Source organism: Buteo buteo, chromosome 20 (genome assembly GCF_964188355.1).
Source record: "Buteo buteo chromosome 20, bButBut1.hap1.1, whole genome shotgun sequence".
NCBI classification, from domain to species: Eukaryota; Metazoa; Chordata; class Aves; order Accipitriformes; family Accipitridae; genus Buteo; species Buteo buteo.
This window is the reverse complement of record NC_134190.1, coordinates 9,028,969-9,045,326: the sequence shown is the minus strand read 5'-3', so window position 1 is coordinate 9,045,326 and position 16,358 is coordinate 9,028,969. Positions and strand designations below refer to the sequence as shown.

Sequence of the window (16,358 nt, the reverse complement as noted above, 5' to 3'; positions counted from 1 at the left end):
CCCCCCCCACCATCACCGCCCCGTGCGGCGGGAGCCGGCCCTTGGGGCCGTCAGGCGAAGGGGCTGCTTCAGGGGTGCCCCGCGGGGAGGCTCGGTGCCCTCCGAGGCAGGTTTGCCCCGGGCTTGTGCAAATAGGGAGTGCCGGGGGACAGGGTCTTGTGGGGTCACTCACCGCTGCCTGGCCAGGCGGAGAGCCCACGGGCAGAGCCGGCTCACTGGGAGCTGGCAGTCCTCAAATGTTTCGATCCCTTCCAGAAGGCTTGTGGCGAAAGCCCTGCCACCCGCGCTTACCTCTCGCCCCAGGCTAGCAAAGCTATGGTGCCACAGCACTTCCTTTTTTACTGTTGTGGTGGTGATGGTGGTTGATGGTGGTGGTTCTTGTTATTGGCTTGGATGCAGGATGGAAAAAAAAACGGTGAAGCTGCTTGCCTTGTTTTTGTCTTCTCTTTCTGCCTTTACCCTGTGCTGGGACTGGGAAGGATGCAGAGGAACAAAAAGAAAGGAACGTCTGTGTGACATGGAGAGGCAGAGGACTGTGGGAGTTGGGGGGAAGGGAGACTCACAGGGAGACAGGAAGGATGGGAGGAAGGTTAAAGATTGGGGCAAACAGATGTGCACATGTGTATAGACTTCTAAACCATTCCCTTGTGGTCCCAAAGTCTTGATAAGTACTGGTGTCTCTTCTTCCTCTTTCTCCTACTTCCTCTGTCTGTTAGACTTCTTCCTGTGAAGTCCCTCTTTCCCTTAGAAAATGGAGCAATGCACCAGTTTGCAAGAGGGACTTTCACAAAGTTCTTCAGCCCCTCCGGTACCAGACATTGAACATGACAACACTTAGCCCTAAGCTTAGGCCCTACTTGCCCTATATCTAACCTTGGCCCCGTTTGTTTTTTTCAACAGTCATTATCCTAGTTCTCATGGCCTGTACTAGGTCATGCTGTCACTAGAACTAACCCCAAAGACTACTTGATCCTTCAGACTCTCCAGATTAAATAATTTGGTTTAATATGTTAGGACTAACTCAAGTTGAAGCCTAGCAACCCTAGCAGGATCCAGACATAAATGTTGCTTTTCGGCTCAAGCTGTGACAAGCCCTCAACCTTGGCCTGAGTCCAGTTAGGCCAGCTAACTCTGCCCCAAAATTTCTTCTGGCATGGCTCTCATGTTGGTCTGGAACTTTGTGTTAAAACTGACACTCCAACCACTTCTGTTCCAAGTGCTAATCGTAACCTTAAACTCTGGCCCAGTGACCTGAACTTAAATACTAGCCCAACTAAAGGTGTCAGCGCTCACTAGAGCACTACAGCACACATGCCACTTAGGAGTACATTTAGCTTCTCAGCCCCTTCCGGACCTGAAAGATGAACTTCACCTAAACCCAAACATAGCCCATCCCATCACATTCCCTTTCCCTTGCTGTGCCCAGCACTCCAGCATGTCTTGTGGCATCTGCAGGAATGGTGAATTCGCCTAGTTTTTCAGTCATTACACAAACTCCTGTATTAAGGCCAGAAAAGCAACACTTGAGTATCCCAGAACTAATTGCAGCTGTATTTAGGAATTCACCTCTTTCATCCCAGACACATGGCCCCAAAAAAATTTGAGCCCAAGTGGAAGATTGGTGACTTTGACAGACTCAAACCCAAAACCTAGCCTTTTGGTCTAACAGCAACAGCAGGTCTTCCAGGATCCAGAAACAAAACCTAACTTCCCACATCTATATCCCAACAAAGGACAAATTTCTTGCATTCTGATAGGCTTCAATCAGGCAGCCCTTGCTCTAGTTTGAGTCATTCTGTCACAAGTCCAAACACAACCACAATATCATCATTGACTTGAAGTGTTTTAAGAGATGTCTTAATAAAAACCCCACAGCTTATTTCCCTCCGATGTCCCTAATCTGCTTACTATTTTTGCAGCCTTTACAGGTTCCTGTAATGAACAAGCCTTTTCCAGTTCTTCTTTCCTAAGGCACAAACCTGAGTCCAGCCAAACATAGCCTTAAACTAACAAAGGAAGCCCCCACAGCAACAGACCTAACTGCACTACTTCACTACCTTAATGCTACAGGTCTACTGACCCTACAGGAACTGAAAATATATCTTCAGCCCAAATTCTTGCCCATTAGATTTTTCTGTGTGCCAAACCTCATCCTATTTTAGTGGTGCCTACAGGATTCACATACAATATCAGCAGTTCTTGCCCTGCTTTTCCTAACTTTAAACTGAACCGTAACTATCATCAGTACCACAGCCACTGCAAAACCCAGTGGTCCTGGAATCACAGATTTATAATCTCATTTATCTCACACCCTAAGCCCAATCTTCAACCTAACCATAGTTTAAAGAGCTGACGCTGCTGTCCTGTGAGTATCCTGTGCAATCTCACTAGTACTTCTCTCCTTGTTTGATATTCCCTAGAGGATTAAGATGGTCACACCATTCTCCATCCAGTTCTCAGACCTAAGCTCTGTCCTTAAACCTTAACAAAAGAACTGTTCCTGCTATGATCCAAAGCGTACATGTACAGCCCAATTTTCATCTTACTCTGGCAGGCTAACACATCCTCTTTTCTAAAACCAGGAGAAGTGACCCTGGCTGTTAACAGATCAAAATATATCCTGTAAGCCATGCTACAACCATTCTACTACTGTATTAGCATCCTCATTTAAGATGGCAATCCCAATAAAATTCAGGAATAAATACAGTTCTCTGGCCCATTCTTTCCCCTAACCCAACTGTTACCATTAATCACAACCGTATCACAAGAACCCCTACTATTGAGGGCTAACCCCTCAAAATTCAGTTTTACCCTTTCATCCCTGCCAGCATCAGACCTCTTCCTACTTTGGTGGTCTTGACAGAACTAGGGTGCAATTTTCCAGCCTTAGGATTCCTCAGGAATCGTAACCTAAATCCCAGAGAGGTGATACCTTGCCATTCTGCAATTAACTCCAGTCCATTCAGTCCATTGTCAACACAAGCCTTTATTTTTGCATGGCATACCCTATGAAAAACAAACACAGGCCTCCAACTCTTGGATGATCTTTACTATCTTATGACCAAATTTAGGCCGATTTGGTGCTACGAGCACCAGTCTATATCTTACTTCAGCAGACCTCAGAAATAAAAATATTTTCCAACTGTTTCTCAGTCTTAATCATCACTTTAACTCTAAGCTTATCCAAAGATAAAACCTTGCCCAAGGTTTATCATCTGGAAATCAATTAAAGACCATTTGAACACTTTAGTGTTCAGGAATATATTGTGTACTTCTTTCCTAAACCATATGTTAACCCCAAATTTTAGGCTAGTATTAACCCAAAGGAGGTGATCACAAACACCCCAGAAGGGTAGTTCTTTCAGATTGCACCCATTTGGGGTATGTTCTGGCCTGATTACAGCTTGTGTCTTTGTGCTAGGGTTAGGGGTCAGTACAGTGAAGATTGAAGAGCGAGGTTCATCTATGGAACCTGCAGGTACCACGGGAACCTGTTGAAGCTGGATGAATTTTGAGATGAAGATGAGTCTAAAGTGAGCTGTTGGTTGGATGCTGTTTACCTGGCTATGCTGGATGTCTGACTAAGTCTGCAGTCAGACTAATGGGTTTGAAGATTTAAAGGCATGGACTGTACAGCACCTATTGTGCTGCAGGAAGGTCGGTGGGCAACTTCACCAATATCATTATCCCAATTGCTTGAGATAATATGTATTTTGTGGTTTTGGATGGGTCACCGGGATGACTTATTGCTAGGGATCTGGTTGTGGCTTTGGAATGCAAGTGTGGAAGAAATAAATTTATTCCCATATCCTGAAAATTTTGCGGTGGTGATGCCACTGGTGAAAGCATAACAGTTCAGGCAAGCAGTGAGAACATGTGGAAAAAGGGATGTATAGGTCGGGCATTCCTGGGGTAGATGTGAAACTGGGGTTCCTAAACCCATAAAGAGATTTGGAAATTGAACCTGGGTCACCCGTGTCCTGGTAAGTACCACAAACAGTAGACCACTGTAAAATCTGAGAGAAGTATCGGTATTGTAGGTGGCTATTTTGGCATTTTCAGGATCTCAGTTTTGAATCCAAGTAGAATGTAGGCACCTAGGTCCTGCTTCACTGTTTTATGTTGCTGTGAGTCTCTCTCAGGTATGTCAGTATTGTTGCTGAAGGCTGTTGTAGCTGACAATTACCTTCTGTGTAATTTTAATGTTTTTTTAAAAAAATATATCTAAAGCTACACATTAAAAAGTGGTCTAATGTTTCTTTTCGAACCTAGTAGCATGACTTAACTGGAGGAAGCCCCAAAAACTATGAGTTACAATTAATTGTTTTTACTCAGAGATTTTTTTGGTTTTGTTGTCAAGGTAAGATAGACAACTTGCCAGCTTACCAAATGTTACCACTCACTGGTATCAGCGTAACTGTATCATCATGCTTTTCATTTATTTATGAGTACCATATGCCTGTCATGTCGGAAACCAGTTGATGTCATGTGTTCATTCATTAGGTTTCTGAAAACAACAAAGACCCCTGATTATGTTGCACAGTATTCATTCTTGCTAGTGCTTTATTTCAGTAAATAATAGTGGTCTTCAGAACATTCAGTACACCATCAGTTAAACGCTGTTGGAATTTCTCTATATGTTTATATATACGTATACATACAAATACACATTTTATTTGCTGACACTATTATTAGAATGCCTAGAGCCTAAAACTCCATGGTTTTTAGGTAGGGCTGAAAATAAAAGTAATTTTTCTGTTAACCTAGTAAGACCATCCGTTTGGTCAGTGAGACTTACATTTCTGCTGAAGTTCCATAATGCCATTGCTCCGTGAAAGCATTTGGCTAATGACATTAGGCACGGTTTTGTCTGCTAATCTGTGCACTTCCACCAACCACATCCCATTACAGAGAGGAGCAGAATGTCTAACCTCTGCTTTGGTCAGGGTATGTTACATGGGCAATAGTTTGACTTTGTCTGGGGAAGCATAAAGTACAGTAGTAGGTAGTACACTCATGTTCTTAAACAGATCACAATGTAAGAAACTTAGAAACCTCATCATCTTCTCACTCATCAGCATCACTCTTGCTGATGTACAATCTTTATCTATGATTAATTCTTGAATTGCCTATTTCTGCTAAAAATTTCCTAACTGGGGAAGCTTCCACCACATCTCTTCTGATAGTGTGTCCCCATTATAACAGATTTCATCATAGGATTTTTTTTCCCCCTGAAACCTATTAATCTTATTGTTTTCCAAAGTCCCTTTTGTTATAATGTCTGAGCACTAATCCACATGATTTTTGACTATTGTAACCTCTTTATTCCCAATTAAGTCACCAAATGGTGACCACCAAGGGTAGTTTCTATGTGACAGGAATATTCTTCCCTTTGAAGGGCAGTGGAGGAGGTGACACAGAATTTCAGTGATTCAGCAAACTAAATTCAAAGCTTGTGAAACTGTGGGTGCAAGACATATTGCCTATATATAGGAAAGTAATAGGCATGTCAGGTGAAGCAGGAGTGAATCATAAGTGTACCCAGAAGATCGAATGCATTCATAAAGGTTACAATGAGCACATGCTGTTGGTACAGGAACACATGGAAAGGAGTGGTAGGGGAAAAAAGGGAAAAGGGTTTATGAATACCAAATCATGAGTGCTATACTGAACAGTGCTTCCCAGTGCTAGAACAGGTCAGAAGGTAGAATGAGGCTAGTGCCTGGCATGAACTGAAGTTGTCCTATGATGCTGTAACGGAGGGAGCGCTGATGCCACAGGCTGAACCTGCAAAATCACAAAGCTCCCACACTCGCCATGTGACACACTGAGAGTCAAGAGAACAATGATTCTTAATGGTGACAACAAGCAAGGCAGTTGTGCAGGGGAAGAAATAAATGTGGATTTGCAGACTATCTGAAGCTTAGAAATTGGAGTGTGAAACACCAGACTCTCATACTTACCTGTCCTGGTCACAGGCAACTAAAAGACAGACATCTAACAAATCTGCATGATCCCATTGATGTTGATTTGTGTGGTGTAATAGCTGGATGACTGTATGCTAAGCACACTCCTGTGCATCTTTAAAATGTTGTAGACCCACCCCCATCGTGATACCTGACCGGAAGACCAGAGCTGCCTGCTGAGCCATATACATGTAGCCTGGACTGATACAACCACATAACTCATTGCTTGCTTGTATTTTGTATGCAGAATAGAAGTCCTGGTACAAAGCATATTGCTGAGAAAAAAATTCTCAGCCAGTCTAAATTGGTGGAGCACTGCTAAAAGCAAAGAAACTAAACCAAATTACATCAGGTTACATCTGGCCTTCAGCCAATATAAGCAGGAAAAAAAGAAACAGAAATACGGGGGTGCTGGTGAAAGACAGAGCCACTAAACCCTAGTCAGTTATTATTACAAGGGATTAAACTGACAGTCAACAAGCTGTATGCTAGATGTTAGCCTCATAGAACAGTGCACATCTATTAGTAGAAGTAGGTTATAGAAAAGAAAAAAAAATGTGGATAGGTGGATAGAAATGCAGAGAAGAAATCAAACACACTTCAGCCCCTCCAATTCTTAAGCCATGTTGGAGGAATGCTACTGGGGAAAGTTCTTAGTGAGCAACTAATTACCTGTCACATGAATATCCTAGTACTGCAGCTCTGGATTCAGGAATTGTCTTCTCTGTGGCCTCGTGCACTCTCAGCCCTCCGGAGGAGTGACTTACACTTTCCTGTCAGAGAGCTGAAAGGCTCTGGTTTGTGGCCAGGAGATACCACATCCTCATTTGCCAAGTTCAACCCAACACTTTCTTTTTTTAAAGGACTTAGTTCTTCTTGCATTGCTTGTACTGGGGAAACTGAGTTTGCAAGCATCTTGGCTTTCATGTAACCGCTGAGGCAATTAAAACGGAGTCCAAAATGTTCCCTTGCCTACTTTTCATTAAGAGAAAAAGGTAGGTTTCAGTGTTCTCAATCCTTACCCAGGGACACGTCTGCTAATCACAGAGTGAGCAGAGAAAGAGAGGGAAAACTGCTCCACAAAACTGTCCTCTCCTTTCCCTTGAATGTATCTGGGGCACAAAGGCACGTAGAGGAAGAGAGGATGGATTAGATTTGTGCTCTGTCTTCTTCACTGAGCGTCTTTTGCTAGGGCTGTGGAGGAGTCCTTCATGTTGTGACTCGGGCACTCAGACTAGAGCTTGAGACTTCTTTTGCAAGTGCTAGAGCATTTAGGAGTGGAGATGGACTTTAGGCAGAGGTCATCCCATTTATGTGCTGTCCTCTCTTAGGATAGACAGTATATTGCCAGTCTCACCCATAATGTACTGATGAGTTGTGTTGTAGGAGTATGTAGCTTGTTTACTTGTTCAACCATGTTTTCTGATTCAAAGGTATCATATGTTGCTGTCAAGTATTTTTAGTCTGAGCTTCTTAATATCCAGTTTACTTTGCGGTCTTGGTTTCCCCAACTAAAAATAGCTCTAAGACAACAATAGCTTTTAGGTGGTTCCACTTTTTGGATTAGACATGTTTTGTTAAAAAAAGCAGCAACATGTGATGGTAGTTTGGTGCCTTCATTCCAGAAGGATCTTGGAGAGATTTACTAGCCTGCACTGAGTCTCACCACCTGCTCCTGTGGTACAGCTAGCTCTCCGCTGTGACACAGCATTCCTCTTCTTCAAGGACCATCAGAGCAGATTATCTTTTCTGGTTCAGAGATATTTTTTTCTGGCTGGGATTTTTTTTTTTTTTTTTTGGTAGGTAGAATGAGCTAGATTAGAATTTGGCCTGAACCCTAAAGTGAAACAAACTTCCAGCTGAGAAAGATCATGGAGGTTTCCTTCGCACCTCTCCAAAAGGTCAGGATCTCTGTAGTACGTTCTCTTGGTAAGGTGACACCTGCAGGTATACAGCACTTCTCCCATCTTCCTGCGATACCCGAACAGAAGCGACTCAGAAGGGAGGAGCTCTGTCTGCACTGAATCACTATTGCTTTCTATATTTATCCTACAAATTTAAAAGTCAAATTCTGTCAAAAATTCTGTTTAACCTGTAAGATCCTAGCCTTGAGGACTACAGCTTCAAAATGATGCAGCAGGTTGTGGGTTTTTTTCTGTTTTGCAGTGCAAGTGGAAATTTGAGCGTGTTACCACTTGAGCAGTGGGAGTTGCGTCAACATAGCATCCACACACTCATTGCTGCAACCCAGTAAGGTAATGTGAAGTTTTTAAGCATTCTTATAGCCTTTATTGTCCTTGGTTGGAAAAGACATGACTTTTGCCTTTAAAAAGAAGTAAAAAAAAACCCCTTCTGACTCTGTCATGAGAATAAAAATAGTACTGTTGGGCTGGTTTGTGATGTTTGTCCCTTAATCTTAAGTTTCACAGTTCATCTAAGGTGTGAGGTTATGAAGTAGGACACAGAAAACATGTCATGCTCTAATGCCTCCATTTTCACCTCCGGAAAGGACCTTTCCTCAGACACTACAGCTGTATGTTAACAGTGCTGCAGAAAACGTATCACATTGCCCTTTGGTTAGCCATGTACAAGGATCAAATCAGATTTAATTCTACCAAAGAATTCTCATGGCTTTGAAAAATGGACCCTGTCAACATGAAACAATTAAAATTTGGTGGTAGTTGCATGTAAGTCTTAGGTATAGTGCTTGGATTTTCTAAGACACAAAATGTAGAAGACACTGAAGACACTGTGTCTTCAGTCCTAAGATAAGTATTGTGCCTACCCAATTAGTATCTGTCAGGGTCCATTAATTTTTCACTGAGGCTTACCAATTCATTACTTTTTAAAATTAGAGTCTGAGCAATAATTTTTCTGAGATTTGATCGTTTTACCAAGATCTGTTAGGGGGTTTAGCAAGGTCAGGTAAGCAAGAGTCATTCCAGTTGCTGACCTGATCTTGCACATTGCCTTCCCACTAGGAACTACAAGTATGTTGCGGTGCACTGTCTCCCTAGGGAATTTGGAAAAGGTAAGAAATATTGGATCTGGTGCAGCAGTGTGTCTGGGACCTTGGTGAGGTCTGTACAAAACTGACTTGCTGTCTGATCTGTACATATTCTGCCATTTCAATAAGCCTGGACTAGGCAGGATTGCCTCACTTCAAAGCACAATAGTAATTTAGGGGTCTAGAATCCAATATCATTAAATCAGAATTATGAGAAGAAATTGGATTCCTGCACATTAATAAACAGGATTTTGCTATACTGGCTTGCTAGCTACTGTCATACACAGACTGTCATGCATTCCATATTGAAAGCAGGTGTATTAAATGAAATAATGAGGTAACAAAAAATTAGTATTAAAGCATTTTTTTTTAACCTCCCTGGGAAAATACTTGGTCATTTCAGCCTATCAGCTGTTTCCTTGGTATTTATTTTTCTCTGTTCATCTTTGAAACTCAGTAAGGAAATAAAATACCAACATAAATAAATGAAGAAGAAGGTTTCTCAACACCAATAAGCTAGACAAAAGAAACAGAACACTAGAGAATGTTTACTTATTCATGATATCTTCATGAATGCCATACTTTGGAGGGAATGGGAGATTTTTGTTCATGTTTGACTCTCAAGCGTGTTAATCAGGTTTTATTAAAATGGGGGTAGGGGGCATTTAGCTTGAAAAAAATAGAGAAGCTAAATGCAACCAGATTAGAAGTTCATGTGAAATGCTAGTCAGTAAGAGGAATTGTTTAAAGTTGATATTATATGCAGGGGGATGGGAAAATATTTTCATAATCTTATTTAAGGGGAGGAAATCTTTGTGAAAGGATGCATGGTTGTGTGCTGGAAGTACAGAGTTTGTTCGGGGGGGTTTGTTCTATTCTCTTTCCTGTTCTGGAAAAGCATCCTGTGTAAGTTTCAGTAGTTTTGTCTGTGCTGTCATCCTGTCTAATAGGCATCCATGTGAGAAGGCCCCTTGAAAATAATGAAATTCCTTTTAATGAGTACAGTACATGCATAAGTGTCTTCAAGATTTCAGAGTATCTCTGCATTTCAGATCCATACCGCCTCTCTCTGTGACTGTTTTGCATTGGCATGTAGCACGGGGAGTTCCGGCTTGGGGTTTCTCTGTACTGCCGTGACCCTGGAAGTGTCAGGAGAACAGTCCTAAAAGTGAAATCCAGGTATTACGCAACAGTTTTCTCACCTGACTAATTGAGAATTGACAGCAAAGTACAAGAAGATAGAAGCAGGGAAAAACAACCCCCCCGTACTGGCAAGGGTATAAATTAAAATGTCAGATCAGTCCTTGTCACGTGAAATTTCTCAGAGCTCCGTCTTTGCAATATGCTGTGTAACTTCTCTTACCACAGAAGTTTAGGGACTCAGGTCGTGTCTAACCATCTTAAAGTCTATGCATAGCAAAACCACGCTGCACCTCATAAGATCGGATTAAAGAATACAGTCACTAGAGCCCGTCTGCTGTTTGTATGGTCTGTCTAATGTCATTTCAAGTTATCTGATAGCAGTTCTTAAAATGCTGACAGTTTCCATGCTGTTAGGCAAATGAGGCTTAGAAGAATTAACATATATATATGGTCAGTGACACAATACGGAGCAATACATGTGTTTTTCATTAAGTGGTTTCTTCATAGATCTTCTATCCCCAGGATTCCTTTGCATTTATTTACATTCCATTATTCTTTTTTAAACAGCATGTGCATTAGCATACAAACGTCAGATAACCCTACATTGCAGTTGTCACCCCATTAACAAACAGCCACATTGGGGGTGGGGGTACCCTCTCAATCCAACCATAAAGGACTTCAGATTTGTATGAACTGCTTACTTATGGGGGGAAGTGAGCTTATTCTTTAATAAAGGACAAGTCTGGTAGCACTTACTTTTACTAGAAATATTTGCTTTTTAAAAACTGTATTAATAAATAAAATAATGTAATATAATGCCCAAAGTCCAGCTGTAAGCTCCCAGAGCAGCCTGGGCTAGCGCGCTGGTACTGCTGCTGTGGGTGCCGATCTGGGTGAGAGGTCATTAGTTTCCTTCGCTCTTTCTGCTGTCCCCAGAAGGTGTCTTGTGTCAGGAGGGGCTTGAAAGCTAAAGACTGGAGGGAGAGTAGTCATGTCAGCTGCAGCATTTTGTTATTGATTTTCTAAATACCTTATTTCAACTATAGGTCTTTTGCTAGCATGAATTGCTTGCATCAATGCAAAAAAACCCCACCACCAAACCCCAAAGTTTGCAAATCGGAGGCTAACCATGCATTTCCTTTGCTCCAGCATCTCATCTCTGTACAGCTTCTGCTGCAGTTTTGGTTGTGCAGAGGGTGTGGCTTGAGCTTTACAAACCTAATTCCTCTCTTGCAGAAACAGATTTCTCTTCTATTCTCCAAAATATCACATAATAATTAAATAAATAAATCTGCATTGGAGTGTGATCTCAGTCTAAAACCACACATCTGAATAGACACAGGTAACTGTGAAGAGACACTTTAAGATCAATATTAATTATTTAATTGTTCATGTGAGACTGGCAAGGTCAGGCACACTGGGAGTTATAAAGGCTGATTTCATACAGAGCCCTGATTGATATCAGTGTCTAAAAAAGGTCTCAGCTCCCACTGAAGCTTCTTCCATGACTGGGGCAATCATAAGCATGTGTACTTTTTCACCTCTTGTCCCAGCGCTAACGTGGATTCTTGCGCAGCTAACAAGACAGTGAACTAACTTTTCTAACAGTCAGGGCATGGAAAGGATTGCTTTTCTCTGCCAGAGAACAGTTTTTATGAAACTTGTACAAACTTAACTGTCTCTGAGAACTGACCTCCTTTGCTGCATTTGGTTGACACTGCCAATGGATTTGCTAGTCATTAAGGGAAGAGGAAGAAATACCTGGACTTATAGATACCGTGACCACAGAATCTCAGAATCACAGAATCATTTAGGTTGGAAAAGACCTTTCAGATCATCAAGTCCAACCATTAGGAAGGGGTAGGAAAACCCTCTACCTGGCCTGGAAAGCCCTCTGCACCACATACCTTTGAGGCCACTGTTTAAAAAAAACCAGGGAAGTAAAACCAGAGGGGAAACATAGACCTGTCCTAGAAATGCCCTCTCATGTGGCAATAGGAAAGATTGGTGTTTGAAACCATTGTTTAAATGTTGGTTTACCTACTCAAGAAAAAAGAAGAAAAAGAAAGACAGTTCAGACAGCCCTGTGGTATCTTTGAGCTCCACCAAAGTGCAGACAAGCTCACAAAACCCTCTGAGATATCTACAACCCACCAAAGACTCAATCCACAATGCATGACATTTGCAAAACTCCAAGGAGGTTGTGGCCATGTTCAGTGAGTTCAGAGACTATGCACAGACATGACTTGGACATTTCCACCATGTACTGCATGTAGGGCCTCATTTTGTGATTGACATGGCCAGGAGCGTATTTTGCAGATGGGGTCTTGCATAGTGTCAGCACCTTTTATTTTCTATTTTTGTTTAGTGTGGAAACAGGGGTCAGCCAAGACTGTCTGTTGAAAACAACAGCTTGTTTTGTGCCATCATTTTTTCTGTCCTTGCTTTCAGCTGATGTTAGTGGTGAAGGGGTCACTTTAAAATTTGAGTTCAGAGTTGGAGCCCATGGAATTTCTCAGTGTAGCAGAGGCTTTCGCTGTACCAGGGAGGCAGGAGGGTGGTAAGAAGAAGGGAAAACAATGGATCCCCATTTCAAGTTCTTAAGAATTTTTAAACTAGTGTAAAATACTACTGAAAAAGGACCTTTGTCTAAATCTCTTGGACGTTACATTTATCGTCTTACTCTGTAGGAACACATTCAATACGAATAAACAAACAAGAAAAGCCCGACAACTTTTTCCATTGTTAGGAACATGGGGAGGCCATTGGTGATTAGAAGCAAAACTACATCCAGGAAATATTTGTTGCCATAGTGACCATATTTCGTTGATTCCTTTTTCTGCTGTACAGATCTGATTTAATTAATTCAGATATTTATAAATAGCTTCCTGTGGGGCCAAAACTAATGTCTGCAAAGTAAAGTTGCAAAGACTTTGGATGTGCAGCTCTGTACAGACAGATGGAGACCCTACTTCAGCAAAACAGTTAATGTGAGCACATAGTTTTAAGCATTACATCTCATTCAGCAGAATTGTGTGTGTGCTTAAACTCATACAGGTGCTGAAATAGTCTGCTGCAGTTGACAGCAGATAGTGAGCATTTCTATTTTAAACTGTGTGATTTGTTTTGATCTAACTTTCAAAAACTCCAGTGGAAATAAATCCTTACGTAGTTACACCATTAGTCATACTAGGAGTGTCCAGTTGCTTACTTGGCAGTTGCTGTGAGCGTTACAGAAAATATGGGCATATACACCTTTCATGGTTTCATATTCCTTCCACTAATCCCCAGTTTCTGTGACTTGTCCTCTGCAGCCTTTTCCCCTTATTTTTGTTTATACTAGTGCTAGGGAAATGGTTGAAACACATGCATTTTACAATTGCCTAATAGGGAATTTTTCTGTAAGTGTGCAAATTGAGCATGCAGTATGTGTAATCTCCAATAGTTCAGGTCCCTTCAGTAGGAAATTCTCTTGAAAGCATCATCATAGTCGGGTACCAAAAGACTTGCAGCTACTCCGCATCATTTGCTTAGAATATGAGTTCCTCATCCACTGACTCTGTGTTGTCCCAGGTGTTAATTCTGCCTTGTAAATGCAATTGCACAGTCAGTTTGGGAGAGAAGGAGGCAAGAAGAAAAGGTTAAAAGGTTTACCATTCCTGCTGCTTTTTGGAGGTTTTATCCCCTCCAGTAAAGCATGGCATATGCAACTGGTTCTTTCCACATTTGGCACATCAGGGGGCATTAGTGTGTTGTCCAGCATCAGGATAACAAGGGACAGCTGAAGGAACAGAAAGAGAAAAGTCCGGAAGCAACTTAAAAATTACGATGACACAAATTGCCATCTGCAAAGACAAATAATCAGAAGACTGGTTAACACCTCTAGCATCATCTTTATGCATACTCCTTTCACTATTTTCAGACCATAGTTTGTATCAGACATTCGACACCTTTCCTAGCCTTCTGCACTCAGACTTCTCTAAAATCTGTCTTTTGCATTGCAAATCTGTTTTTGTCTAAGAGTCAGAATCCAGGTGGGATCTCTACCAAAAAAAGTTGGGTTTTTTTTATGCTCCTCAGCTTCCCTGAGGTGCCATTCTCATGTTCTCCACCCAGAAATTACATGGTGTTTGCCATTTTCTTAGACTTACAGAGACCCAGACTCCAGGTCCCTCAGACTGCATACAAAGAGAGGACAAGTGAACTGATCTTCAGAATTCACTCTTTCACCCACACTGTCAATCCACAGCAAACAGTCAAGGCGTCCTGAGATTGTATCTGCAAACACCCCATGGCAACGCCTGGTCAGGGAATTCTGTGGTGCAGAACGTCCCTCTTGAAGCTGTGCTGCTGGAGAGGAGCAGGGTCTCTTCCTGCAGCATTTATTTTGGAATATCCATCAGCTGAGGAGGCCTGGTATCTACTTTCCTTACTTCACCATGCGTGTTTGTGGTCAGCTTGCCCACCATTTTACCCTGCTGAAGTATTCTGGGGCAGGTTGCAGTGGTCCTTTCCCATGGAGGGGCTTTTCAGAGAGGAACAGCAGTCTGCCCAGAGCTGAGGTGAAGGCTAGGCAAGGAGGGATGCCGAAGCTGTCTGTGTCCTGGTCTTTCTCCTGTCTCTTGGTATCAGGGGCAACAGTCTCTCCACAGCAGGAGGCTTCCTGGGATAATTATTTGATAATTGTGAGCTTTTCTGTTCTGCAGTCCTCACTATAGTTTTCTCTCAGTACAGTTGCATTAAACTTAGTGGGAGGTTATTCAAATAAATAAGAAGTGTCTCAGTTTTTAACCCAGTAAGTTCATTTCTTAGGGCAGCAATGTCACGACAACCAGATGCTTTTGTTCACAGTGCTGTGTTTATCAGAGATTTGGAACTTTTACACCCCAAACCAATACAATTAGTGTGGAAAGGAAAAGTCCTCTTCCACACATCTCATCATGCCTCTGGGTGAGGAGGGCCATTTTGTGTGAGAAGCTGAAACAGGCAAAATCAAATGAAGGAGCCAGGGACGAGCATTCCTCTGCCTTGGCAAAACCAGAAAAGGACATGCGGGAGAACCCCTCAGAGGAGGACCCAGACAATCCCAGAAGGATTAAGCTGTGATATACTGTACACGGTAACCAGAGCTGAACCTGGCAACACGCAGCCCCACGAAGCATGGCTCCAGCGCTCTTGTGTGCAAGAGGCTGTTGTCCATCAGCTCCAGCATGACCCTGTGCAGGCTGTTATGACAGCTGTTGGAAACTGTTATGTCAGTGTACTCTTTCGGTCTCTTCAGGAATAGAAGATGCTGTGCTCTTTTGGATTTTTTAATGCCCTGCTTAGTCTGGATCACAAGTTAGTGAGACATTGATAATTTTAACCATGTACTGCACAGGCCTATTTGTTTATATTGCTGGAACGTGCTCTTTGTTTCTGGCAAACACTTCCAGAGGAGGCCTGTGCAGAAAGTGGCTGGAATAACTTTTCCTTCCTTACGCTTTTGTCTTCCCTCCTTCTGCAGAACATTGCTACGTTAGCACTGTATTCTTTTAAAAGAAACTTCTGTCTGAAGTTTCCTTTTGGAACTGTGTTATTTCTTTTCCAGTAATTTTGTAAGGGACAGTGTCAGTTTGGGTTTTACCTTCATAACAAATGCACTCCAATTTGTTTCTGCTCTCAAACTTGCACAAATCCACTGTAATGCCAATTTTACAATTGCATTCCCTGCTTTTCTACCCCTGCTGCTGTTTGATTTGCAGAGAGAAAGGGAGAAGCTAAATATTTATACAAGGGAAACTGCATTTACATAATAAATAAACAGAAAAAGCAGAAAAATAATCCCCCCCTCTGCTCTTTAAGTTTCAGTAACACTGCATGTAGGCTGTTTCAAAGAGAAGTGTGCCTCCTACCTTCATCCCAGCTTCGGCAGACATCCCTTTAACCGCTCATACTCCTTTTTAATTCCTTCGCATAAAAGAAAAACTCCCATTGTGTCTCTGAAATTCAACATGATATGGAAACCAGATAGGTTGTTTGGTTTTTTTTAAAAAAGAAATGTCTCCTGCCCAACTTTAGTATGGCAAGGAAATTTGATTATCACTTGTTGACAGGCATGCAGGTCATGTCAAGTGTTTCTGACATGTCTATTTTAAGTTAAGCTAGAATTTGTATTTTGATTATGACAGAGTAAAAATACTTGGAGAATACATAGTCTTTGCCTGTGAATGAAAATTGGAATATGAAAGTTATGGTCAGAC

At 42.0% G+C, this 16,358-nt stretch overlaps 1 protein-coding gene across 1 annotated transcript in view; it reads left to right on the top strand.

Moving 5' to 3' along the window:
- Positions 1–6,644: 6,644 nt before the first annotated feature.
- ATXN1 (ataxin 1) overlaps positions 6,645–16,358 on the top strand; it is a 370,404-nt gene continuing 360,690 nt past the window's right edge. The window contains exon 1 of the mRNA XM_075052095.1: positions 6,645–8,997. The gene's annotated coding sequence lies outside the window, so the exon portion shown is untranslated. The remainder of the gene's footprint in view (positions 8,998–16,358) is intronic.